Genomic DNA, 21,636 nt, shown 5'->3' with positions numbered 1-21,636 from the left:
CTGTGTTGTTATACCTTTGGTTTGATCCAGCAATTCAGTTCTTTTCCCCATGGTGGTGGTGGCGGCTGGTAGCAATTGGGACTGATAGGGTGGAAGGCAGGGAGGCCGACAGCAGGTGGCGCCAGAGCCAATGAGAGGCAGAGCCAGCTCATTCTAGTTCTGTCTCCATCCTAATTGCTTCTGAGGGCGAAACTGAGATAAAGGGGTGGGGCATTTGATGCCCATTGGGTGACTCTGAGCAAATCGCTCAACCTAACCTTCTTCAGAGGACAGAAACATAGGGAGCTGCCTTATACCAAGTCAAGTGGCCCATCTAACTCAGATTATTTATTGGGTTTCGGCCAGCAGGGCCTTTCCCTAGATAGACCAGATAGGTTTGACTCTCCATAAGGCAGCATCCTGTGTTCCTATGTAAAACTGTCATAGCAAAAAGTCACAGCACCAGCAGTAGATGATGATGATGATGATAGCACAGACGTCCCAGAACTGGCAAAGGGAATTAACATCTGAGAGGAGAGGTTCTCAAGAGAAGACATTAGAATCATAGAACTGTAGAGTCTGAAGGGACCCAAAGAGTCATTTAATCTAACCTGCCACATTGTCGGAACCACAGCTAAATAACCCCTGACATTCAACCTCTGTTTAAAAACCTCCAAGAGAGTCCAGTCCGTTCCACTGTCAAACAGCTCCTATCATCAACCTGCTTTTGGTTGTAGAAAAGCAGTATTTTCTTTTTAAAATTTTTAGTAACAATTTCAACATAACAAACTATCAAAGCAAATCATCTTCATTATTTCCCCCATTCCCCCCCCAAAGACTTCCCTCAGCTCCTCTCTCTGATTTCTCAACCTATATTAACTTCTGCATATTGTAAAATTGTACACATCCTTATATTATCTGTCTACTATGCTAACCCTCAATAAATTTGTGTATGTTTATTCAAAACCTGCCAAGAAGTCCAGCTCATTTCATTGTCTTTTTAAATAATTTGTGAAAGGCTCCCAGGAAAAGGAGTATTTTCCAACTAAGTGAAGATGTACTTGAAGGAACACTGAAGAAGTGTGCATGCACACGAGAGCTTATAGCAAAACAAACTTAGTTGGTGTGTAAGGTGCTACTAGACAATGTATTATTATTATTATTATTATTATTATTATTATTATTATTATTATTATTACAGCGGTACCTCGGGTTACATGCACTTCAGGTTACATACGCTTCAGGTTACAGACTCCGCTAATCCAGAAATAGTACCTCGAGTTAAGAACTTTGCTTCAGGATGAGAATAGAAATTGTGCGGCAGCAGCGGGAGGCCCAATTAGCTAAAGTGGTGCTTCATGTTAAGAACAGTTTCAGGTTAAGAACGGGCCTCCAGAACAAATTAAGTACTTAACCCGAGGTACCACTGTATTTCGACTGCATCAGACCAACACGGCTCCCTACCTGAATTTAGAAATGAAGGAACACTATTTAGGGTATTGTGTTAGGAATTCTGTTACTCACTGGAGGCCTTCATGTGCATGAGAGCATATGAATAGTCCTGCTGGATTAGGCCAGCAGCACGTTCAGTCCAGCCCCCTGTTCTCACAGTGGCTATTCTCACAGATATTCATGGGATACCCAACAGCCAGGACCTGAGCACAACATTAGTCTCCCTTCCTGCGGTTTCCAGCAACTGGTATTCAGAAGCATGCAAAGGATGTGAGTCCGCCCCAGATGTTGCTGGACTTCATCTCCCATCAGAACCAACAGCCAGCATGACCAAGGGTCAGGGGTGGCGGGAGGCCTTGTCCCAGCAACATCTTGAGGGGACGGCGGTACAGATTTGCCACCCATGCTTTCTACTGTGTCACTGATTCACCTGAATCCATGTTGCTTATGTGAGATCCACACAATGTTGTTGTTGTTTAGTTGTTTAGTCGTGTCTGACTCTTCGTGACCCCATGGACCAGAGCACGCCAGGCACTCCAGTCTTCCACTGCCTCCCACAGTTTGGTCAAACTCATGCTCGTAGCTTCAAGAACACTGTTCAACCATCTCGTCCTCTATCGTCCCCTTCTCCTTGTGCCCTCCATCTTTCCCAACATCAGGGTCTTTTCCAGGGAGTCTTCTCTTCTCATGAGGTGGACAAAGTATTGGAGCCTCAGCTTCAGGATCTGTCCTTCCAGTGAGCACTCAGGGCTGATTTCCTTAAGAATGGATGCGTTTGATCTTCTTGCAGTCCATGGGACTCTCAAGAGTCTCCTCCAGCACCATAATTCAAAAGCACCAATTCTTTGGCGATCTGCCTTCTTTATGGTCCAGCTCTCACTTCCATACATCACTACTGGGATCCACACAATATGTGATGTGTTTATTGTCTGGTCCATAAAGTGTGCATTTTGGGGGGCGGGGGTGGAACTCTTTAATGGGAGTCATCAATGGGCAGAACTTCATCCAGCTTTAGTCTCTTAGACTCCATCCTAGGTTTGAATCCTTCCACTTGCTCCTGAATCATGTTGAAGGGCAAGCTGTCATTATGGTCAAATCACGGTGCTGGTGAATGATTGAAGCTGGTGGTTCCATCCTAGCTGGATCGTTGCTGTTTGACTCTTCGCCGGAAGATACTTTTCAGAGTTTGTCTTTCCTGTGCTGCCAGGGTTTGAAAGTTGCGTCATCTTCAGTGTAGGCTGACTGGTTCAGGTAAAGGCACTAGGATAAGGACCTGTGATGGGGGAACCTGTGCAGCCCTCCATATTTGTCCCTTGCAGGAGGTTACAACGTGGAGGGCTCTAAAAGAGAATTGGGTGAATATAATGGAAGAGGAGAAGACTCTTGATGGCTACCAGCCAGGGTGGCTTTGCTCTGATGGTCAGAGGCTTCTGAAGACCAGCTTCTGGAAGCCACAGGAGAGGAAGGTTCAGTTGCCCTCAGGTTCTCCATAGGCATCTGTTAGACAGTGGAACGGTCTCCCTCGGGAGGTGGTGGACCTCCTACCATGGAAGTTTATAAGCAGAGGTTGGAAGGCCATCTGTCCTAGATGCTCTAGCTGAGATTCCTGCATTGCAAGGGGTTGGACTAGGTGACCCCCAGGGTCCCTTCCACCTCTGCCATTCTATGATTCAGCAATCTGGGTGGCCTCTGTGAGAACAGGACACTGGACTGGATGGGCCATTGCCCCGGCAGAGCTCATCCTTACACGCTTTAAAAGCTGTTTGGAGAGATTGAAGTTGGCTTGGCTTAGACGGACTTGCTCCCTGAGGCAGAGTGATGGCCCGGACCCAATGTTTACACAGAAGTAAGCTCCAGCGGATTCAACTATGCTTATTCCCAGTTAAGCCGTGTCCAAGATATTGCAGTAATGAGGTTCTTTCCCATCGCCGTGAGCCATCATTGGGGAGGGGGGGCTGGGACAGGCTTCTCCTTTGCCCTTTCCTTGTTTCTTTTTAAAGAAGATTACAAAGCTCTTTGAGGCAGGATTCCTGTTGTTCCAGGACCTGCAGGAGTAGCCCAGGAGACGCATTCCGACCCGGTGATCCTGTGCAAAGCAAGGGCAGGGAAGCTTCCTTGGCCCATCGCAGAAAACCTTCAGGCGTGGAGTGGGCCCATGCTGTGAGTGGGCGGAGCCAGATTCAGAAGTGGGCAGGGCAACGGATGCGACTGTTTTGCTGCTGTGCAGAAGACGACAGCCTAGCCGTGGAAAGGTGAGGGGCTTCCACACAGACAAACCACATTGCACCTCTCCAACCAGGCAAGAAGTTCAAGGGCGCATTCCAGGTCTAGAGTGGGGTGTGGCTTGCGGTGTAGTGGCTAGAGAAGAAGAAGAAGAGTTTGGATTTGATATCCCGCTTTATCACTACCCTAAGGAGTCTCAAGGGGATGTGGGTGGCGCTGTGGGTTAAACCACAGAGCCTAGGGCTTGCTGATCAGAAGGTCGGCGGTTTGAATCCCCGCGACGGGGTGAGCTCCCGTTGCTCGGTCCCTGCTCCTGCCAACCTAGCAGTTCGAAAGCATGTCAAAGTGCAAGTAGATAAATAGGTACCGCTCTGGCGGGAAGGTAAACGGCGTTTCCGTGAGCTGCTCTGGTTCGCCAGAAGCGGCTTAGTCATGCTGGCCACATGACCCGAAAGCTGTATGTCGGCTCCCTCGGCCAATAAAGCGATATAAGCGCCGCAACCCCATAGTCGGTCACGACTGAACCTAATGGTCAGGGGTCCCTTTACCTTTTTAAGGAGTCTCAAAGCGGCTAACAATCTCCTTTCCCTTCCTCCCCCACAACAAACACTCTGTGAGGTGAGTGGGGCTGAGAGACTTCAGAGAAGTCTGACTAGCCCAAGGTCACCCAGCAGCTGCATGTGGAGGAGTGGGGACGCGAACCCGGTTCACCAGATTACGAGTCCACTGCTCTTAACCACTACACCGCGCTGTAGTGTTGGACTATGAACCAGGAGACCAAGGTTTGAATCCCCGCTCTGCCACGCAGCTCACCGGGCCAGACACTGCGTCCCAGCCCAAACTACCTCAAATAGAGGCAAGCTCCGGAACTGCCAGGGGTGCCAACATCCTCAGGTACTTCCCTAACACAGGCCGGCCCACCCATGAGACAAGGTGAGGCGACTGCCTCAGGCTGCAGCAAATCCTGAGGTAGATTTTTATTCCCCGCTAGTTACTGGTGTAGATCTTCACTCACCCCTTCTTCCCTGGTGAGGAAGTGAAGGGTGCCGTTTTGTGGTTCGCGCCAGGTGCCAAAATGTCTGGTGTCAGCCCTCTTCCCTGAGCTGTGTAAAGGTCTCGGGAGAAAGATCCAGCTTGTGCCTATATTTTTGGAGGAGGAACATGGAGGCAGCTCAGCAGCTCATGGACTGGGAGACCTCCCCTGGTCTCCATCCACTTGCCCGGGGCGCAAACAGAGACCGTTGCAAAAGCAAGGCTGAGCTAGGGTGGCGCTCGGAAGAGGAGCCCCGGGGAGGGGGGCATGATTTGTCATGGGTAGCCGATAACCTTGCACAGAATGGGATGCAGATGCTGCCAAGCCTTGCCAAGAAAGGTTCTAACATAAATAGAAGATATGCAAAAGGAAGTACCATGATTAAAGAGGGGTGTGTGCCCGCCAGTTTATCTCCAAACGGGAAACTCCAAGGAACACAGTCAGCTAAGATGAGAAGGGCTCAAACAGAGCCGGGAGTTGCAGTTGCGGTGGTATTTGCGTTATCCTCCTGGATTGTCGTTTCAGGGCCAGGAGGTTGTGAATAAGCATGTGCAGAGTGTGTTCCTTTCTCGCTGAATAATTCCATCCTCATTCAGCTGAAGTCAAAGGAGAGCGCCTCTGAGCACATGCAGAGCGTGAAATAGCTCCATCCTAGGCATGTCTGCTCAGAACTAAGGTGTGTGGGTGTGTGTGTGTGTGTGTGTGTGTGTGTGTGTGTGTGTGAGAGAGAGAAAGCATGGCTGCAAATTCCTATGTGAAGTCCAGAAGCCTTTGCTTTTGATATGGAGGAGAACATGCTAGCAGACAGGACATAGGTTGTTTGGGGTCAACGCAAAGGATATTTGGCAAGGATGATGGGTGGTTATTGTTTCCTTTTCTAAACACAAGCGTTTCCTTCGCTCAGGCCCACCCTACCACCGCTCCCTCTCCTCTAAAGGCCTTTTCCCTTTTGGTCCCAGCATGCATCTTGCTGCCTATTGTTTCCACTCTGTAGTGAAGAAAAGGACTTTTGTGCATGCTCAGGTGCCCTCTTTCTACAATTCTCTATATTCTCACACTCTATAGCTCCAAATGCAAGCAAGGGAAGTGGGTTCTGGGGGGTGACCCTTAGCAATGATTTCTAGGCCCCCACTTTCATGGGATTGCTGGAAAGGGCAGTGCCAGGGAGTGTCTGACCAGGAAGTCTGTCAGTTTCAGTTTGTCTCAGTTTCTAATTTTTCCAGTGTTAAGTTCATCTCTCCACATTTCCACATCAGTTTGTGATTTATTCGTTAGTTTAAAAAGGCTTCATGATAGTGCAATTTTCTCCTTTCCCCCCTCTTCGATTTGGCCTAATTCTGTATAACATTTTCAGAAACTAATTTCACCAAATGCAATGCATCTTGGTATGCTGTTTTCACTCATATACACATCCTCACGCACGCCTTACCTTGGTATTCATGCATTTTTGTACACATTACTCATTACTTGGCATTGCAAAATTTGGAGATGAGCCGGTTTCAAAGGAAAGGTGCATCCTGGTTCACTTCTTAAGAAAATAATAATAATAATAATAATAATAATAATAATAATAATAATAATATACCCTGCCCATCTGGCTGGGTTTCTCCAGCCACTCTAGGTGGCCCCCAACATCATCATCAGCATCATCATCAGGAAAGTTTTATTTATAACCCACCCTCCCCAGCTGGGCTCAGAGCGGCTAACAATAATAAAATAAAACACAATATTCTAAAATCAATTCATTTAAAATCAGTTCAAAATCAAATTAATGGCAACCATTGGGCTAGAGTTCTGTTCTAATAATAATAATAATAATAATAATAATAATAATAATAATAATAATAATAATTTATTTATTTGTACCCCGCCCATCTGGCTGGGCTTCCCCAGCCACTCTGGGCGGCTTCCAACAAAGATTAAAAATACAATAAAATGTCACACATTAAAAACTTCCCTGAGCAGGGCTGCCTTCAGATGTCTTCTGAATGTCAGGTAGTTGTCAGATATAGTATTGACCCTCCTCTGTACGTTGATTGTATCCCCAGATTTCTTTCCCGCTTGCGTCGGCATGCCTTTAGTACTGCTGGTTTTACAAAGAAATGAATGGAGCGACTGAAAAGCCACCCGAAGCATCCATCGCTTTGAACTGAGGCTTTGGGACATTTTCACAGCTGATCTGAAAAATCGCTTTAAGTGCCTTCTGGGAGGCTTTAATGACGTGTCGCCTCTGCAGCAGCTGTCTTACATTACCCTGCTAAAGGCTGCCGCTATGCTGAGAGGGCAGGCCACAGCGAAATGGTTAGAGCATCTCCATTGTATGCAGAAAGTCCCAGTTTCTGCCCGCCTCCAATAGCATCTCCAGGAACAGCTAGTGAAAGGCTCCCTGCTTGAAACCCTGGAGAGCTGCTGCCGGTCAGTGTGTACAATACTGAGGTAGATGGAACCATGGTTCTGACTTGGAATAAGGCAGTTTCCTGTGTACCTTCTAGGGAAAGAGAGCTTTACTGAGCGATTCTTGGAATCTCACTACTGAGCGGGCTGTTATGAGAATAAAACAGGAATACAGTCAAACCTTGGTTGTCTGGATTGGGTGGCTCCTGTGGACCAATCAGACTGCTGCATTCTGGATCCTATTGTTCTAGGACCAATCAGACTGCTGCATTCTGGATCCTATTGTTCTAGGACCAATCAGACTGCTGCATTCTGAATCCTATTGTTCTAGGACCAATCAGACTGCTGCATTCTGAATCCTATTGTTCTAGGACCAATCAGACTGCTGCATTTTGGATCCTATTCAACTCAGTACATAACAGTTCCAGAAACCCATTCGGCTTCCGAAATGTTTGACAACCGAGGCGCGGCTTCTGATTGGCTGCAGGAGCTTCCTGCACTCAAGTGGAAGCCGTGTCGGACGTTCGGCTTCCAAAAAATGTTCAAAAACCGGAACACTTACTTCCAGGTTTCCGGCGTTTGGGAGCCGAAACGTTCCAAAACGGAAACCTTTAGGAACCGAGGTTTGACTGTACTGGATAATTCCTCTGTAAGTGTCAGGGGTGGGAGCCTGGAGCAAGTCAGTAATACCTCACACAGGGTCAGTGAATTTAACTATTTAAAGGAACAAACAGCACAGGAGGCCTGGCTGAGAGAGCGCAGCAACTCTTCCCAGTAGGTCTTGTCCCAATGAAGCAGTTGTGGAAGCTGAAGATCCCCACCTTCCCACAGCTCCTTAATTCTCCTCCTCCCCAGATCCTTCCCAAGCAATCTGAGACTCTGTAGATGTGTTGCTGCTTCTCCTGCTTCATTCCTTTTCTGGTTCTGGGAGACCAGAGGGGAGGTCCCCGGGCTTCTTCAGCAGCCTGCCTCATCTCTGCCTCTTGGTCTCCCTTCTCTCCAGCCTCCTCTCCTGCTTTTGATTCTGGATTGCCCTCTGCCATAGCCTCTTCCTGCTCACTAAACCCTGTTGCCTCTTCAGCTTCCGAGCCTCTTCTTCCCAGTCTTCTCCCTCTGACTACTCTCTGTTGTCCCACCACCACTCCCTGGGCTCTGACCCTTCTTCCCTTGGGGTTCCCCACCTGGTGCCTTCCACCCTTCCTCTGCATCCAGCCATTTCATGACATCGAGGAAGGTTTGGGATACAGTGGATGCTCGGGTTGTGAACGTGATCAGTGTCGGATGCACGTTCTCAACCCGCTGCATTCGCAACCCGCAGTGGCGCTTCTGCGCACGCGTGGATTGCGATTCAGCGCTTCTGCACATGTGCAAAGCACGATTTAGTGCTTCTGCGCATGCCCTACTGCCGAAACCCGGAAGTAACCTGTAGCGGCTGTAACCCGAGGTATGACTCTACAGAGATAATAAGTTTTAGATTTAAATTACAACTGCAAAGCAAAACCCCCTGTTTTTATAGTGTCATAGATGGAAAAAATCTTTCAGGTTCTTCCCCTAGCAGGTGTGCCAACTCCCTAGGAGCCAGGGCAGTTTTGGCCCACTCCCAAGTATTTTTGAGGGGGTCAAGCCCCCTCAGTATTCAGGGGGTGATCAGCACCGCCCCCTGGCTCCTTGTGGCATCGCACATGCGATGTCAGGGCATTGTATGATGTCACACGCATGACGTCATGATGACTCGCAGTGTTGTGCGCAAGATGTAATGACATTGTGCGGTGTTGCGCACGGGCCCCCTAATCCACTCAAAAAGATGGTGCCTCTGTCCCCTAGCCTAGACTGTCTTGTTTTTCAACCAAATACATTGTCCTTTTCATTCACAACCTGGAACATTCCAGAAAGCATTAAAAATAGAAAAAGAGGGTACTAGTGCCTGGAGAAGGGGTAGCAAAAGAGCCCTGTACAGTGGTACCTTGGGTTACATATGCTTCAGGTTACATACTGTGGCGTTTGCCTCCTAGGATGGGTCAAGGAAAGGGTTAAAATGGGTGTGATGTGATTGGCCAGTGAGAATGCAAGGGGGGAGTAAAAGATAGAGTGGGAGGTTTTGAAAGTCAGTTGAGGTTTGGGAGTTGGGAGTTGAGGTTTGTCAGTTGGGAGTTGAGGCTTGGGTGTTGGAGAAGGAAGAGGGTGGGATAGGCAGTGGGTTGGTCGAGTTGTATTGTGAGAGAGTGAGAGGAATTGTTAGGTTGAGGCAGATAGTTGGAATAATCAGTTTGGAACTAAGTTTAGGAAACTGACAAGAGAAAAATAAACTGCAACCATACGCTGGTTTAAAAATAAAACTTGCATTTAAAAATAAAAACTTGATTTTATTTAAAAAGAAACTTGATTATTGGTTAACAACTGTCTGGCCTCCATGTGTCCCCGTGAGAAGCGGGGTGGTGGTAGCGAAGAAAGCAACCGCAGTGGTGGCACAGGGTCAATAGACTGTGAAACGTCCGGGGGCCCTGTGTGATCGCCACACACACGCTTCAGGTTTCAGACTCCGCTAACCCAGAAATAGTACCTCGGGTTAAGAACTTTGCTTCAGGATGAGAACAGAAATCGTGCTTCGGCGGCACAGCGGCAGTGGGAGGCCCCATGAGCTAAAGTGGTGCTTCAGGTTAAGAACAGTTTCAGGTTAAGAACGGACCTCCGGAACGAATTAAGTACTTAACCTGAGGTACCACTGTATTCAATTGTCCGAAATTTGCACTGCTCCAAAATTGGCAATGCAGTCCAGTCAAATAATGCATATACTGGGGTTAGGTGTGCATCAAAATGCATGTTTGTGAAAATAACATACAGATTTGTGTTGCGGAGGGAGAAATGGCTCTGCAGAAAACCAAGTGTGTAGTAAGCAAAATTGCACAGAAGCATATGTGAAGGGCAATCGGCACTGTTCTGCTGATGAATTTTCATGAGGACTTTAAAAAAAAAGGCAACTGAAGTAGAATATGAAGAACTGAATTTAAGATTAGAAAAAAAAGAATAAAATTGAGGGTCATGTGTACCTGGAACCTCCTGAGACACATGCGGGGTCCATGTGGAGGAGTCCTGCCTGTGAGCCAGGGAGGAGGGAAAGAAGCACAGTATCTGTTTGGAGGAGGAGAGGACAGAAGGCTCTTGTGTGTCGGCCATTGATTCAGGGCACAGTTCCGACCTCTTCACTTCCCAAGGAAATGGGCCCTGAAAGAGCCTTTCTCTCCACGGACTGCTGTGCATGGAGCCCAGCTGGCAGTCAGAGAGAGAGAGAGAGAATCAGCCTTGAAGGAAGGAAGGTGGCAGCAGCAGCAGGAGATGGAGAGGGACTTTCACCCTCAGCACTTGGGGTTCATTTTGATTCAGGGTGAAACATGGTTCTTCTCAGAGCTAGGTTTCAGCCACAACCACACGTGAAAGAGGCGAACTAATGTCAAGAGTCCCCCTGGGCATCTACAGAGTGCCCTTTCCTCAGCACTGAACGTCAGACGGATCAGGCCCATCCGAGTCCAGCATCCTTTTCTCGCCAGGCACCTCTGGGCACCCGCAAGAGGTCGCTGCCCCTTGTTGGAAGGCCTTCAGAGAGGGACAGCCCCTCCCCTGGGCAAATGGGCTCCATTGTCAGGCTGCTCTGACCTCCAGGAAGCGGCGCGTGTCCAGGGCGACGTAAACAGAGAGAAGTCTGCCAGATACCGCTTCTCCCATCGCCTGCAGGAAGAGGCCACATGTGGAAACGTTCTCTTTGATGAGGCTCTTAAAGCGCAGAGGCTCCCTCGCCTTTGTTCTTTGCAGGTCTTGTTGATGTGAATCTGATCTGGAACGGGCTTTTCACTGATGGATGGTTGTGGGGGGAGAGAAGAGTCAAGAGATCAGGGGGGCGTTGTGTAAGTCTGTGTGTGAGTATTAGTTCGGCCGGTACCAAGATGGAGTTACTGCTCCCATAGCGGGGAGGGATCCAGACTCCCACTATATCACCAATTATTGAATTTATTACCCGCCTTTTCTCCCTAAGGTCTGCCAAGGCTCCGATGAGGCCTTCCTCTTGTGACATAAACAGAGGGAAGCCTCATCGCCTGCAGGTCCATGCTGGGAAAAGCCACACATTGAAATACGCACTTTGATCCAGAGCTTTAAAGGCGCACAGGCCCTCTTGGTTGGTTCCTTTTCTGCTTGCCCAGAAAACATGGGTCCAAGTGGTTTTTTGCTTGTCCTCTGCTTTCTAGATATGGGCCCAAACAGGTTTGCCTTTGCCGTGCCGCTCCCCCCCCCCCCCGGCAACCCATCTTTTAGCACTAAATCAAAACAAACGTCTATTTGCAGAAAACCCCATTGATTCGTTCTGATTCAGTGCTAAACTGTGGTTTCTCTGGGGGGGAAGCGGTGGGGCAAATGGAAGTGTGGATGATCCCTCAGACTAGAAGCTGGGCCTTTGCTCGTTGCTCTCAAAGTAGACCCATTGAAATTAACGGATATATGGCTAACTGGGGTTCGTTAATTGCAGTGAGCCTGTTTAATTCATGCCTAATCTGTTTAACAGTGGGACGCGGGTGGTGCTGTGGGTTAAATCACAGAGCCTAGGATCAGAAGGTCGGCGGTTTGAATCCCTGCGACGGGGTGTACTCCCATTGCTCGGTCCCTGCTCCTGCCAACCTAGCAGTTCGAAAGCACATCAAAGTGCAAGAAGATAAATAGGACCACTCCGGCGGGAAGGTAAACGGCGTTTCCGTGTGCTGCTCTGGTTCGCCGGCTCCCTCAGCCAATAAAGCGAGATGAGCACCGCAACCCCAGAGTCGGCCACAACTGGACCTAATGGTCAGGGTTCCCTTTACCTTTAATCTGTTTAACTCATTAATTGCAATGAGTAGAACTAGCGTTGGCTAAAACTAAAATTAGGGGAGCACGACCACAGGGCGTCACAACTGTGACAGACAACGGAAGGCGAGAGGTGGGGGGCTGGGGGGCTTAATTTTGGTGTTGCATAGGGTGCAACTGGAATTTGAATGTCCAGTGTTCGCCATTGCTATAACCCTCAGCGTTATTCCTTGCAGGTGTGCCATCTTGTAGGGGCCGGCCCCTTTTGGGCCCCCCCAATAATTTTGGGGAGAGGGTTGGGCCCCCGCAATATTCAAAGGAGGCCAAGCACAGAGCTGGACTCCTCCTCGTCCTGCAACAGAGGGGAAGGAATGGGGAAGAATAACCCCCCCACACACCCCATGGCAGCAGCAGGTTAAGGTGGGGCTGCCGGCTACTGAAGCTGCTCTGCCACTGTGTTTGGCTCCACTCCTTGTCTCCTCCCGATGTCCTGATGCCCCATGCGCGACATCACCCCAATTCTCCCTTGGAAGTTGACGCCAGATTCCTTGCAACCTCTGTTGGTTTGAATCTAGAAAGCGAAATGGGTTTTTATTTGATGTCAAGAAGATGTTGTCTAAACCTGGGGGGGGGGGGGGTTGATCATGAACTCAGCCAGTATAAATAGCCAGGAATTTGTTAGAACGGTTCCAACTACATTAAAAAAATGGTTTGGTCTTTTTAAGAGAAAACAGGATCAATGGGTTAGACGGATTAAGGAAAATGAAATGTGGCTCTGATTAGTGGAGTCATTTGTTGTTGTTTGAAAGTGCTGTAAAGGATAAATTAGCATATTCTGTTGTATAGAAGATGCTTAACGTTATTCGTGGAATGCATTGAGTTTTAAAGAAACGTAATCTTAATCCTGAAATACTGCTGCTGGGGAGGAGGTTTATATTACTTTTGTAATACGGTTTGGTATGGAGATATATGTATATATATGTGTGTGTACACACACACACACACACATATATATATGCCAGTATAGTGGTACCTCGGATTACATACGCTTCAGGTTACATACACTTCAGGCTACATACGCTTCAGGTTACAGACTCCGCTAACCCAGAAATAGTACCTCGGGTTAAGAACTTTGCTTCAGGATGAATACAGAAATTGTGCTCTGGCGGCGTGGCAGCAGCAGGAGGCCCCATTAGCTAAACTGGTGCTTCAGGTAAAGAACAGTTTCAGGTTAAGAACGGACCTCCAGAACGAATTAAGTTCTTAACCTGAGGTACCACTGTACTAAAATGGACTTGCTCACTAGACTCCAAACTCTGGTGATGACTTTCTCATTATGGATGGGGGGAGATTAGTAATAGAATCATAGAATTGTAGAGGTGGAAGGGACTCTGAGGGTCATCCAATCCAATGCAAGAATCAATAATCGCAAACAGACCAATTCTGCACTTTCTGACACAATAAGAGAAACGAAACACAGCCACCCTTTCGAAATTCCTACTTCTCTGAATTTTGCAAGGCAAGCAAAGTGCTCAAAACGGCAGGTGCTGGGTGCCTTAAATTATGCCTCGAAATGCACGTATTGTTGAAAATGACACACAGAAATGCAATAGAGAATTGCTTTGCAAAAAGAGAAGTTGCATACTAGGTAAAACTGTGTCTGTTGAGAGAAATTTGCACTAAAATGGAGAGGAACCAGATTTGCCCAGCCGTGCATCTCACTCGCCTTATCTCAGTTTCAGGTGTCCCGGCTCTCAGCTTTCCCAAATCCAGCGACTGCACCACTTTAACCATGGCCTTTTGACACCTGAGATATGTGTTTTCGAGGTCCACCCTATTCCTGTGATTATACTCTGTCTTGATTTCTTGTTAATCCTAAATTTTGAATTGCTGCAACCTGCTCTTTGACTTGTTGGTGAAGGGTGGGTGAGAAATGATTTAACAACAACAACAACAACAACAATAATAACAACATCCCCATGGCATGTAAAGGGTCTGGATCTTCTCCTCCGTTCTTGACGCTTTCCCCTCCGAGAGCGCTGGCTTTGGGCGGGGACCTTCTCTTTTCGCAAAAGAATTTAACACACAGTAAACAGCTCAGAGAGGATGGAGCTGGATGCTGATAGAGGCAGGTCTGGGAGCCCATCCAGCACTTGCTGAAGCAGGCAGGCTGTAATGTACCCCAATGCATTGCAGAATCACACCGATGTGAGGCCCTTTATTGTCCAGCTGTAGTTCTTTTTCTTTAACAAGGGAGGGAGGGAGGTTTCAAGCCTAGGGGTTGTTGCCTTTGTCCTAAAATAAATAAATAAATCCAGTCATAGAATCATAGAATCATAGAGTTGGAAGAGACCACAAGGGCCATCGAGTCCAACCCCCTGCCAAGCAGGAAACACCATCAGAGCACTCCTGACATATGGTTGTCAAGCCTCTGCTTAAAGACCTCCAAAGAAGGAGACTCCACCACACTCCTTGGCAGCAAATTCCACTGTCAAACAGCTCTTACTGTCAGGAAGTTCTTCCTAATGTTTAGGTGGAATCTTCTTTCTTGTAGTTTGGATCCATTGCTCCGTGTCCGCTTCTCTGGAGCAGCAGAAAACAACCTTTCTCCCTCCTCTATGTGACATCCTTTTATATATTTGAACATGGCTATCATATCACCCCTTAACCTCCTCTTCTCCAGGCTGAACATGCCCAGCTCCCTTAACCGTTCCTCATAAGGCATCGTTTCCAGGCCTTTGACCATTTTGGTTGCCCTCCTCTGGACAAGTTCCAGTTTGTCAGTATCCTTCTTAAACTGTGGTGCCCAGAACTGGACACAGTACTCCAGGTGAGGTCTGACCAGAGCAGAATACAGTGGCACTATTACTTCCCTTGATCTAGATGCTATACTCCTATTGATGCAGCCCAGAATTGCATTGGCTTTTTTAGCTGCCGCGTCACACTGTTGGCTCATGTCAAGTTTGTGGTCAACCAAGACTCCTAGATCCTTTTCACATGTACTGCTCTCAAGTCCTTACCTAAGTCTTTCTCACCCCTATTCCACACAAGATTAACAGAGCACTTCTGGGCCAGGCATGCAATAGGCACATAGCTCAGTTGCTTAGCGCATGGTGCTAATGCCAAGGTTGCAGGTTCGATCCCCATATGGGACAGCTGCGTAATTCCCACATCTCAGGGTCCCTTCCAAGTCTATGAGTCTATGGTTCTATGATTAGGACAGCCTGATGAGGAATGGTTGAAGGAGTTGGGTCTGTTTAGCCTGGAAAAGAGGAGATTGAGAGGAGATTTGATAGCCACCTTCGAATATCTCAAAGGCTGTCACATGGAAGATTGAGCAAGCTTGTTTTCTCCTGCTCTGGAGATTCAACAGATTCAAGTTGCAATAAAGGAGATTCCCGCTAAACATCAGGAAGAACTTTTTGATGGTAAGAGTGCAGTTCGACAGTCGAACGGTCATCTTCATCATCATCATTTTAAATTTGTATACCGCCTTTCTATCTTACAATACTCAAGACGGTTTACAAGCTGAAGAAACAAAAAATGTACATTTTATAACAATCTAATACAATACAAAAATGTGATAATAAAACATAACTTTAAAATAGGCAGCCTACATCAAAAAAGTAACATTCAACAATCAATTAGAATAGTATAAAATAATAATAAGGTAAAGGTACCCCTGCCCGTACGGGCCAATCTTGACAGACTCTGGGGTTGTGCGCTCATCTCACTCAAGAGGCCGGGAGCCAGCGCTGTCCGCAGACACTTCCGGGTCACGTGGCCAGCATGACAAAGCTGCTCCGGCGAATCGGCACCAGAGCAGCACAATATCAGCATATAAAAGTTAAACAGAAATCCACTCAACAGTTACAATAATATCTAAACTATAATCAATGAAACGGCAAGTCACAGTACATAAAACAATACAATACACATTGAGAAGCAGAGGGTAGAGCAAGGCAGGTGGAAGGAGGCCTTGCCTGATGGAGTCTCTCCCCTCACAGGTCTTCCTCCAGAAACAGCTTCCTTATGAGGAGACTCAGGGCCGGAGGGTGGGGCAAGGCAGGTGGAAGGAGGCCTTGCCTGATGGAGTCTCTCCCCTCACAGGTCTTCCTCCAGAAACAGCTTCCTTATGAGGAGACTCAGGGCCGGAGGGTGGGGCAAGGCAGGTGGAAGGAGGCCTTGCCTGATGGAGTCTCTCCCCTCACAGTTCTTCCTCCAGGAACAGCTTCCTTATGAGGAGACTCAGGGCCGGAGGGTGGGGCAAGGCAGGTGGAAGGAGGCCTTGCCTGATGGAGTCTCTCCCCTCACAGTTCTTCCTCCAGGAACAGCTTCCTTATGAGGAGACTCAGGGCCGGAGGGTGGGGCAAGGCAGGTGGAAGGAGGCCTTGCCTGATGGAGTCTCTCCCCTCACAGTTCTTCCTCCAGGAACAGCTTCCTTATGAGGAGACTCAGGGCCGGAGGGTGGGGCAAGGCAGGTGGTCTCCCTCGGGAGGTAGTGGGCTCTCCTTCCTTGGGGGTTTTTAAGCAGAGGTTGGATGGCCATATGCCATGGATGCTTCAGTTAAGATTCCTGCATTGCAGGGGGTTGGACTAGATGATCCTCAGGGTCCCTTCCAACTCTGCTGGAAACTGCAGGATGGGAGAGGGTTCTTGCACTTGAATCCTGCTTGCAGGTTTTCCACAGGCATCTAGTTGGCCACTGGGAGAAAAGGACTCTGGACCAGGTGGTCCTGATCTCGTGCGATCTTCTTATGTTCTCAAAAAATCATGCAAGGCAAGTATTAAGGCAGGCTTTCTATGTTTGCACAGAAATTTGTTTTTAAAGCAAATTATAGAAAGTGACTCTGGACGCAGGTGGCGCTGTGGTCTAAACCACAGAGCCTAGGACTTGCCGATCAGAAGGTCGGCGGTTCGAATCCCCACAATGGGGTGAGCTCCCGTTGCTTGATCCCTGATCCTGCCAACCTAGCAGTTTGAAAGCACATCAAAGTGCAAGTAGATAAATAGGTACCGCTCTGGCAGGAAGGTAAACGGCACTTCCATGAACTGCTCTGGTTCGCCAGAAGCGCCTTAGTCATGCTGGCCACATGACCTGGAAGCTGTACGCCGGCCCCGGCCAGTAAAGTAAGATGAGCACCGCAATCCCAGAGTTGTCCACGCCTGGACCTAATGGTCAGGGGTCCCTTTACCTTTACCTTATAGCAAGCGAACAGAAATAAATGCAGTGACATAAATATCTTACAAAGCAGAGAGTGATCACCATGGAATTCATCAGTTCATTGTGTTGGTGGATGTTGCTCATTTGTGTTTGTGATCTTGGTGTTTGTTGTGCGTCTTATTCGCCATATTGATAGTGATGCTTTAAAAAGCTCTCTTTGAGCTGGCAGCTTTTAACTAGCTTTAAGGAACTTTACAGCTGATGGCGGATATTGAGGCCATGTCAATGGGCTGCCGATCAGGATGGCTGCGTGTATTACCTCCAGGATCAGAAACGGTGCTTCCTGGTTTCTTGGAATCACAAAGTGCTCTTGTGCTCATTTCCTGCTTGTGGGCTCTTTCCCAGAAGAGGCATCTGGTTGGCCACAGTGATAACAGGGTGCTGGACTCCATCAGCCTCTGGCCTGATCCAGCAAGCCAGGCTCTTCTTGAGAGGTTGTGTCACTGCATCTCGTGGCAGGAGCTTGCTTGAGTTTTGCAATGCGTCCCGTGAAAAAGTGCTAGTTAATTTCACTTGGCTTGACCTACTGCCAGGATCCTGGTTTTATAAGAGAGGAGAAGGATAGTTTCTCTCTATCTCTCACCTCCTTTCCTCACACCGTTCACGATGTTTTAATGAACAGAGTATGTGCATTTGGAACCTTTGACCACCCTGGAAAAAGTCTCTGTAGTAGGTTCGTGTAGCCTCAGCAATGGGGACCCACCCCGATAGCTCCGCCCGCAACGCCTTCGCACGAAAGATCCGGACCTCGTACACACATGCTTCTCTCTTCCTGGCAACAAGCCCCCACTGCCAGGAAAACACGTGAAAGGGGCCTGTCGGGCAGGGCAAGAGGTGGCGGCTGGCCTGGCTGACTCACATTTTCCCGGCTGCTTTTCCACTGCCTGGGCTGTGGGGGGTTGATTAAAGCAAAGCAAAACAACAAATAAGGAACAAGTCAAAGGAAGCCCTGCACACAGCAGGATCTCACAGATGGTCACTAGAACGGACAGGTGGGCTCTGCAACAGAACATTGCAGTGTGGGGCCACTCCTGCCATCAAGCCAGCCATGTCTGCTTTCCAGACACTCCATTCATTTCCCCTTATTTATGTTTCTGACACACCAACATTGAGTTAGCATTCTGTGCCCACTGAGTATTCTCAGTCCTCACTGGCCTGCTCTATTTGGGGGGGGGGGGGAGATGCCACTGTAGGGGTTTCAACGAAATAATTTTGGAACAGTCTTTGTGATTCCCCCACATGTGCTGGATGGTGCTGTTTTGGCTTCATAATGGCACTCAGAGCATTAAGCATGTTTAGGAGTATATCAGAGGGGTGAGGAGCCCCACACCCAGGGGGCAAACACTCCCTTCCAAGCCTCTCCCTTGGAACTACCCACAGACCACACACCCCTTTGTTATGTACTGACGTTCTAACCCTGGGCCAGCAGGGGGATACTGTAGATAGTTTTCACTCGGGTCCACATATGCAAATAGGGGATTGAAAGTGATGTTCAGTGACTGGATAGTTACAGAAAGTGGTTACAGTTGCATTGTACTGGAGCTCTATATAAGCAGGCTGGCTGAACCCTTCAGTTCAGTTCTGTTCTGACCTGTGAATAAACAAGAGCTGTTTGAAGAATCGCTGTGTCGTCTGATATGTTCACCCACAACTTAACACCCTTGGCCACGCCCCTCAATTGCCTTGCTTCCTGGGATAGCTCACTTGGTAGAACATGAGACTCTTAATCTCAGGGTCGCAGGTTAAAGCCCTACTTTGGGCAAAAGATTCCTGCATTGCAGGGGGTTGGACTAGATGACCCTTGTGGTCCCGTCCAACTCTTATGATTATATGACTTACACCCTCCTGGAAAGTGTTTTGCCTGGCTGGAATATGCCCTTGAATTCTGAGAATGCCTCTTCCCTGCCTGGAGGGAGGATAGAGTGTGTCTGTAGAAACTAGCCCAGCTGTACAGAGGTAAAATCTGAATTTGTTCCTCTGCTCACTTTTGCTTCAGGCCCCCTCTTACCCCTAGCATGTGGCCCTCAAGAGTTTCCTCGAAGGGAGTGTGGCTATCGGTCTCAAATCAAATGGCTTGTCAAAATTTGCCGCTCTGCTTGTGGGCTGAGAAGTTGCAGGGACTACAGTGGTACCCCGGGTTGAGAATTTAATTCATTCCGGAGGTCCGTTCTTAACCTGAAACTGTTCTTAACCTGAAGTACCACTTTAGCTAATGGGCCCTCCCACTGCCGCTGCGCGATTTCTGTTTTCATCCTGAAGCAAAGTTCTTAACCTGAGGTACTATTTCTACTATTAGTGGAGTCTGTAACCTGAAGCATCCGTAACCTGAAGCGTCTGTACCCCGAGGTACCACTGTATTTCTTTGGTGATGAAGTTCTGCTTTTGGGTGACATGAGCCAACCTGCTCACAAGCCACTGCAAATCAGCAGAGACAATGCTGAGAGAGATAAAACCGTTCAGTGTAAGGCAGCTTCGTGCAGTTTGTGGTGGACACTGAGTCTGCTTGGGCCTCATTGAACTGAGAGGGGATCCCTGCATCACACACACACACACACACCCCTGTGGCTGCCCATGGCATGGGAAGGGAAACAATTCCAGGACTGGCTGTCTTGCAGAATCTTGTCTGCTCTTATCTGGGATCTGTTATGCCCCCTGTGTCTGGAAGGGAACAAGGCAGGGAGGCGGAGCCAGAAACAGGGATAGGCGCAGCCAGAACCAATGACAGGCAGAGTCAATGACAGGCAACTCTCCACTTACGTGCATTAGAGGGGCAAAAATGGCCCCCAAAAGAACGTGAAAATGGCACAAAGCAGAAGCTAGCAACCCCACAAGGGTTGTGCAATCCCAGGAGACTTTGCACTGACCTTTGCAGTCTGCGGCAGTGGCGTAGCGTGGGGGGTGCAGGGGGGGCCGGCCGCACCGGGCGCAACATCGGGGGGGGGGCGCTCGCACTTGCAGCTCTCTGCCCCTACCTGGCCCACGCTACGCCACTGGTCTGCGGAGAGTTGCAGTTTGAGCAAGGCAATTTGGAGGGAGTCCTGTAAACGCTGCTGGTTTTTAAAAGGGTTTTCAGAGGTTCAGAGGGTGTTTGCAGGCTTTCTCAATGGTGTTCCCAATACAGTGGACGCTCGGGTTGCGAACGTGATCCGTGCGGGAGGCACGTTCACAACCTGCAGTATTCGCAACCCGCAGCGCCGCGTCTGCGCATGCGCGGGTTGCAATTTGGTGCGTCTGCGCATGCGCAAAGTGCGGTTTAGCGCTTGTGCGCATGCGCAACCGCCGAAACCCGGAAGTAACTCGTTCTGGTACTTCCGGGTTTCGGCGTGTCTGTAACTCGAAAAAACGCAACCTGAAGTGTGTGTAACCCATGGTATGACTGTATACACAATTCCGCTTAAACATGGGGTGCCTCGGAACGTGGCCCTCGCGCAAATGGGGAGTTGTCTGCATGTATGAGTTTATTGAGTTTATACCCCACTTTTATCCTCCCAGGAGCTCAAGGGGCCATACATGGCTCCCCCCTTCCTCATTTAATCCCCACAACAGCCTGGTGGAGTAGGCCAGGCCGAGAGGCAGTGAGTGGCCCAATGTCCTGTGTCTGAGTGAGGATTCGAACCCTGGTCTCCCAGGGCGTAGTCTGACACTCTAACCAGTGTGGTTAGAGAGCCAGTGTGGTGTAGTGATTAAGAATGGAGGACTCGTAATCTGGTGAACCGGGTTCGTGTCTCCGCTCCTTCACATGTAGCTGCGGGGTGACCTTGGGCTAGTCACACTTCTCTGAAGTCTCTCAGCCCCACTCACCTCACAGAGTGTTTGTTGTGGGGGAGGAAGGGAAAGGAGGATGTTAGCCGCTCTGAGACTCCTTAGGGTAGTGATAAAGCGGGATATCAAATCCAAACTCCTCTTCTTCTTCTTCTTCTTCTTCTTCTTCTTCTTCTTCTTCTTCTTCTTCTTCTTCTAACCACTGCACCACAACTCATTCTGGTTTTGTCTTCCCTTCCGAGTTCTGCAAGGGCAAGACTGAGACTAAGGGAGAGGAGGCTGGCAGTCATTGCCCCCCCCCCCCGGCTAGTTGTAGGCAGGCAGGCAGATGGGGGCTGCCTGGAGGCAGAACAAGGTTGGTGGGGCAGTGCCCCATTTGACCTCATGCACCAGTCTCCCCTGTTCCCTGGGAATGGTTTGAAAGCCCCCTTTGTACTACATCAAGCTGGGTTCTTGCTGTATGATACGAGCCAGTTTGCAAACATGTGGAAGCCAAGCTGGCCCCTCTGACGGACACTTAACGTCTCTTGGACGGACAGAGGGGTTCTCAGGCCTCGGGCTGAGTTTTTTTGGCAGCGAGGTGGAGAAGAAGGAGGGGTGGTGGTCCTAAATTTCAGCTGGGATTAAGGTAGCAAGGCGAATCTGTGGCCGGACCCAGAGCTGTGTTTGCACTGATCTGAAGGATATCATTAGGGTTGGCTGTTTACAGTCCTCTTTTCATTAAGAGATCTCTGTTTCCCGG

At 48.8% G+C, this 21,636-nt stretch overlaps 1 protein-coding gene across 15 annotated transcripts in view; it reads left to right on the top strand.

Annotated features, from left to right (window-relative positions):
* The window catches only part of TNXB (tenascin XB), a 118,682-nt gene that overhangs the window by 5,362 nt on the left and 91,684 nt on the right, over positions 1-21,636 (top strand). Inside the window, exon 1 of one of the 15 annotated variants that reach the window (XM_077920845.1) lies at positions 3,449-3,683. The exons of the other annotated variants lie outside the window; for them this stretch is intronic. The gene's annotated coding sequence lies outside the window, so the exon portion shown is untranslated. Of the gene's footprint in view, positions 1-3,448; positions 3,684-21,636 lie in introns of those variants that run through there. 15 annotated transcript variants of the gene reach the window in all.

This window comes from Podarcis muralis, chromosome 2 (genome assembly GCF_964188315.1).
Source record: "Podarcis muralis chromosome 2, rPodMur119.hap1.1, whole genome shotgun sequence".
Taxonomy (NCBI): Eukaryota; Metazoa; Chordata; class Lepidosauria; order Squamata; family Lacertidae; genus Podarcis; species Podarcis muralis.
The sequence above is the reverse complement of the archived record's forward strand: the minus strand, read 5'-3'. Positions and strand labels throughout refer to the sequence as shown.